Raw genomic sequence first — 6,000 nt, 5'->3', positions numbered from 1 at the left:
CCCGCCTGCTTCCTGACTCTGGGTGTGTATAAGTCCTGGATGGAGGGCAGGTTGGCACCAGTGATTTTCTCTGCAGTCCTGATCCAGTCCGCTGTAGTCGGCTCCCGTCCTGCTTGGGGGTCCGATCCAAACCAGACAGTGATGGAGGTGCAGAGAACAGACTGGAGGACTGCAGAGTAGGACTGGATCAGCAGCTGTGGAACTTCCTGAGCTTTCTTGCTGTGCTGAGCCTCTTTGAGGATGGAGTCGATAGAGAGCACAGTGCTGAGGCCGCCATCCGCGGCGCCTTCTTGGTTAGATGGTGGTCTGCCATGAAAGCTTGCTGTGCAAACATCTGGCTGATCCCACATCGGATTACTGGAGACCGCTATGTACCGAACACTAAATCAAAATCTGAAATCCAACTCACGCAGTAAATTTCAAATAAATTGTGCAGCAAATAGCCGAACGGCAGAGACTGTCAATCATTATCATAACCACAATAGCTCACTTTGTAAATTAAAAAGATCTGCACTATATTTTTTTAATTTGCACTATATTTTATTCTCGTACATTCTTTTATTTTGTATTTTTTGTACATTTTGCATTATATTTTGTATATTGGTATTTATTTTATTTTTTTGTTAACTTAATTTTTTTTTTATTTTCCTTTCTTTCACTGTAACATTTTTCTGAATGGAGCTGTGTGTATATGTGAATTTCCCCTTTGGGGGATAAATAAAGGGCATCTTGAATTGAATCTTGACAGAAAAGAAATTATACCTAAAATCTATCCCGATAAAGTTTTGTTTTTTTTAACCTAGTCTCCCAGACTTTCTCCAAGTAGCTAGCTAACCTAAATGTTTTATATGTGAATAGCCAACTCAGCCCTTGTACCTCGTCCATATTTTAAAACTGAAATCTTGAAATATATATTTTTCCTTATAACAAAACATTGAACGGTTCCCTGTAAAAAAGACAATACAATAAAGATACAACAGCCCTGCGTAGTGTACAGCAGGAGCGAACATTAAATGTCTAAGCATTCTCCTCATGTAGGCACAAGTGCAGGCTCCTTCCAAAATATATAGAGAGAGTGTTTTGTTTTTGGGTTTTTAATCTTTTTTTTTTTGACTGATGGCAAATAATGACAGAGGCAGGGCTATAATTATGAACGACTGGCATTTTGACATTTTGGATTGATAAACAGGACATATTATTGCACCGTAGTAACATCCCAAGTGATTAAAACATAGGGTACATGACATTTCAATTTTCTTTTTCCTAATCTAACTCCAAAGGTCAGATGAGGAGACTGTAAACTTAATTTGAGACTGACAGTCCTCTCATAAATAAGGAGCACACACTGGCAGATCTGGATGACAGTAATTATGCCTTATGAAGTAAAAGTCACTTTTGCAATCATCTAATTTGTCTTGAATTAATACCTGTAATAATTAATATCCGTTTTCATCACCCAGCAGACTTATTATTAGGAAGGTGCGCCTGGGAAAAAAAAAACCCACATGAAGCCAAGTAATGGGAGGATTAAAAAGACAAACAAGAACCCACAATGCATTGTCATATTTCAAATGTATAGCTATCTAGACGGTGCACTGATGTCCCCCTGGTACTACCAGAGTTATGCTTGAGCACACCAGTGTTGTGGCCACTTTGGAACTGCATCACTAACTGTCCATTTGTCCTCCACTGAGGCAGGGATGTGCTAGCTGGTGTGTAAGACCTCCGATGCTAAGCTGTGTGACAGCTCGCCTTAAAGCAAGGCTTTCCAGGGGTCTGAGTCAGGTTGAGTGTCGCTGCTCCGAGCGGTCATAAATCTGCTTAAAGGTCGTGCTCCGTAATAAATACATAGCACAGAGGTGTTTGGTTTGGGCTGGCTTACTTCTTGGTAAAAAGCCAAATGTTACATGACGTTTAGAAATAGCTGTACACTCCTGATTGCCTGCATGGCTCCGGAGGGGACTTGGTTGAAATCTTTTTTCTTTACATTGAGGGAAATACTCTCATTTCTTTTCTTGAGCAGAGTTAGATGAGAGCGCTGATGATGCATGTATGCTAAATAAGCCAGCAGGTGGTTCTCTCAGCTTAGCATAAAGAGCGGACACAGGGGGAAACAGCTGGCCTGGCTCTGAGCAAAGGTGACAAACATCTGCTTACCACAACCTCTCTAAAGCTCATTAATTTACACTTCATATATATTGTTTCTTTAATCTGTTCAAAAGCTGAGAGGCAAAAACGACAGAGTGCAGCGGAGTGGCTTTCATTAGCAGGAGGTTGCCAGGCAACCGGTGGAGACTCCAGGTAGTGACTGGTCCTGATAGGAAAGGATTTTTTTACTTTGTACAGAGCCAGGACAGTCAGCCATTTGGCCTGAATACCTATATAAGCATGTACTTAGACGTATGCACATCTGTGTGTGTGTGTGTTATTATAATTCTCTACCTCTACAACACAAGTAAACAAACATTACACTGTGTAGTGTAAGGTATACTAATGGCAGAATTTGCAATAATTTGCAAAAATATTTCTTTTTATCTCACCGTAGTGTGGCTTTTGTCATCGACTGCACAATTTGAAGCCTCAGCCTACAGAGGAAGAGGTGTGTGTTTTAAGATATAGGTTAAGGTATCTGATCAGCACAGGAGAAGTGGAGTAATAACCACTTTATCTGTGGTCAAACGCCTGCGAGGAGAGCAGCAAAGCCCAGTGGCCGCCCATAATAACACGAGTAATGAAATCATTTTACCACCAGTACCTTGTAAAGGAAACACAGAGACAGTGATCAGGGGATGAGGATTCAGCCCACGCAGCTATAAACACATTGTTAATGGAATGACATGGGAGCAGACTGTCTGAGCCTGATGTAAATAGAATATCCAGCATGATTTCATGATAACTGGAAAAATTTAAGCTTTTAAATGTTTTGGCTGCTCATTGAAAATGTGTTTAGAGGACAACAAGACACCAGATTGAGCAGGGGAAAATAAAATCACCCTTATTTAGCCTCCCTTCCATATTGCATCACTGCAGGGCAGTGTGTATAATTACTTTAAGTGCTCATTATCCTGAGTTATGCTCAAAATATAGTATGATTTCAGCTGCAGCCGTGTAACACAAGCAAGATTCTATATTGTATATGTCTCAGAGGAGTAATTAAACAAAAAGAAAAAGCAATTTGTTGCGCACATTAAACTCACGAAAACCCAATCCTTTATAAAGCCTTGCACAAATGCACTTGTTTGGGAATTACTGAGAGATAACAACCATGAAAAAGTGACAAGTGGCTCTGAGGTGGGCGTTAAATAGCTGGAGGCTGCATCAGTTGGTGAACACAAGCCAAGTGCACAATGGCAGCAATTGACTGCAAAGTACTCGAGGCATCAAAAGCAAGCAGCGGAAAAAAAAAAAAAAGTGTCACCAAACACAGTAATTGGCAAACACAGGGAAATATTATTAATTATTATTATTAGCAATTTCCCCCTGGGGATTATTAAAGTAAGTCTGATTCTGATCATTAAATAGAAAGGACTGTAAATGTCACTGTGTCTCATCAGACCCAATCCAAGACAGCTACATACTGTATATACGCTTTATATATGCATTATTCATGTGAGCTCCTATATTAAAGGCATGCAAAGCTCAGAAGAATACTACAATAGTGCTGAGGTTAGGGCGTCCCTCTGGGGACACCCTTAATACATATGTAGTCTGTGCACTCATGCAATGGCAAACACACTCATTGACATACTGGCAGGCTACTGGAAAGAAAACGTGAAAAGAGGACTGTTTTTAAAGGATATCCATGCCTTGGTGCTCAAAGGGCAGCAGTAGCCCGGAGGTCTTAATCCTTACGATTGTGGCAGACTTCATAATATGCTTTCCATGCTTTTAGTGATTGCGTGCAGTGCAGCGTCAGAACCTTTAAGCACCACATAACTTCTTCATTTTCCTCTAACTGCTACAACTTTGTGTTAATTGTCTCTAAATGTGTTTTGCATCAACTGCACAAGGAACTGAATTGCATCGTAGAGGGGGTGTCATTTTCAGCCTACTTACTGTAAACTGTATGCAACATATGCTAATTGTCACAGTTTACCGCTTTTGTGAGAAGGCAGGCGATTTTTCAAAGATTTCATGTGTGTCTTGTTTTTGTAGACATTTCTGCAGCTGTCTCACCACCACCAGCAATTAGTCTCCATTTTCTGCAGCTCTGAGTGCCTTATTTATTTCCTCTGAGCATTGGGTTGTTACAGCAGCACACTCAGTTTTTCAGAATGGACACTTTTCCAGTGTGAACACACTCACTTTCACTAGTTTCGGTGTGGAATCCAGACACGGCTATTACATGTAAAGGCTACACAAATAACTTCAACCAATGCTGATTTAACCACTGCTTTATGGTTATATGCTCATTATGCTGCATTAATGTGTATTAACAATGGATCCCATGACTGTGTGTGTGTGGAAGGGGTCGCTTGTGGCAGTCCTACAGAGAATTACCAGTGGATGTGGGTGGAACACTACAAAATGAAGTTGGATGTTGGGAGAATACATCCCTCACTGAATTTAGACAACAAATTAAATGTGACTACTGAATCTCTTGAGCTCATTTTTCACAGATGAATGAGGAAGGGAGTGCACATGGGGGGTGCGGTTATTATTACTAGCCAATTTAATACATAACTGCAAGTGCAAAACACCATGAAACGTCATGAAAGGCCACGCTAATTATCTAACCCTGCCAGTTGTGACCAAGCCGTCCCAAAGTTGCATAATAGCACAGCTCAGTTATAATGAGAAAGTGTATTGATTGAATATCTTCAAGCTGTTTCCAAAGTGCTAAAACTCACTGACCGACCCACTTGTTTTAGTGGAAATTATCTTAGGTTTTTTTTGCTCCATCCACTTTCTTTTCACAGTGGTGGTTTTCACAGACCTGCTGGTTTTTATTCCAGCCATCTAATGTAGGACTAATTGACATTTGGGATGCCAGGTGAATGTAATTAACTGCAATTACCCACCTGGTAAGAGGGATAACCAGCAGCACTGTGGGTCCTGAGGACGGGATCGAGAAGCACTGTATTAAAGGAACACATCACTGAGTTAATGAACACAATGCATAATAAATGTCAATTTTTCAATTAGCAAAGGAAAGAAGAAAAGGGCAAAGTGCTTTGTTGCAATGATTAAAGTCAGATTCTGAAAGTCACAAAATGACCACACACACCAAAGCAGATAGTAGGGAAGTTACAAATGACTGTAGGGAATAGTTTGACATTTTGGGAAACACACTTTTACTGACTTTCTTGCCAAAAGAGTTGGATGAAACATCACTCTCATGTCAGCCCGTTTGATAGGCAGCTACAGCTAAGAGTCGGCTAGCTTAGCTTAGCACAAACACTGGAAGTGTGGTCCTTTAAAACCACATGTTGGGATTTTTTTTATTTACACGTTTTTGCATAAATTAAACAAATGAGATCTAATGTGTTATTTAGTGAGCTGTAGGGGTGTCGGTAGACAGATTGTTTTAGCTTTGGACAGAGCCAGGCTAGCTTTTCCCCATGCTTCGTCTTTGAGCTAATAAGCTAACTGGTTGTTAGCTTCATATCTGCTGTCTTTTGTTTTCATCCAAATAAAGCAAGAGTATTTTATACTTTTCAAAAAAAGTCTAGCAGTTCCTCGGCTGGGTACTAAAACTTTCATTCATAGACCGCACGGTTCAGACTTGAAGCATTAAAGCAGGACGCAAAGATAAAACACTGCTCAAGGGACCAGAAAGCTCCCTGAACCTGTAGGACACATGAAAGTTGAGAGAAATAACTAGGTGCTCCGAGATGTGCCTTAAGGGTAATCGATAAAATGTTAAAATCAATCGTACCTGCACTGGGAGCCAGAAATGTGAAGCTAACATGATTCAGATTCACATTTGGACAACTTTATTGATCCCAAGAAGGGCGATTCATTTGCAGCTTAGCCAGTCCGCACGCACAGGTGAGGTAG

This window comes from Pempheris klunzingeri, chromosome 13 (genome assembly GCF_042242105.1).
Source record: "Pempheris klunzingeri isolate RE-2024b chromosome 13, fPemKlu1.hap1, whole genome shotgun sequence".
NCBI classification, from domain to species: Eukaryota; Metazoa; Chordata; class Actinopteri; order Acropomatiformes; family Pempheridae; genus Pempheris; species Pempheris klunzingeri.
Note: the sequence above shows the minus strand (reverse complement) of the source record.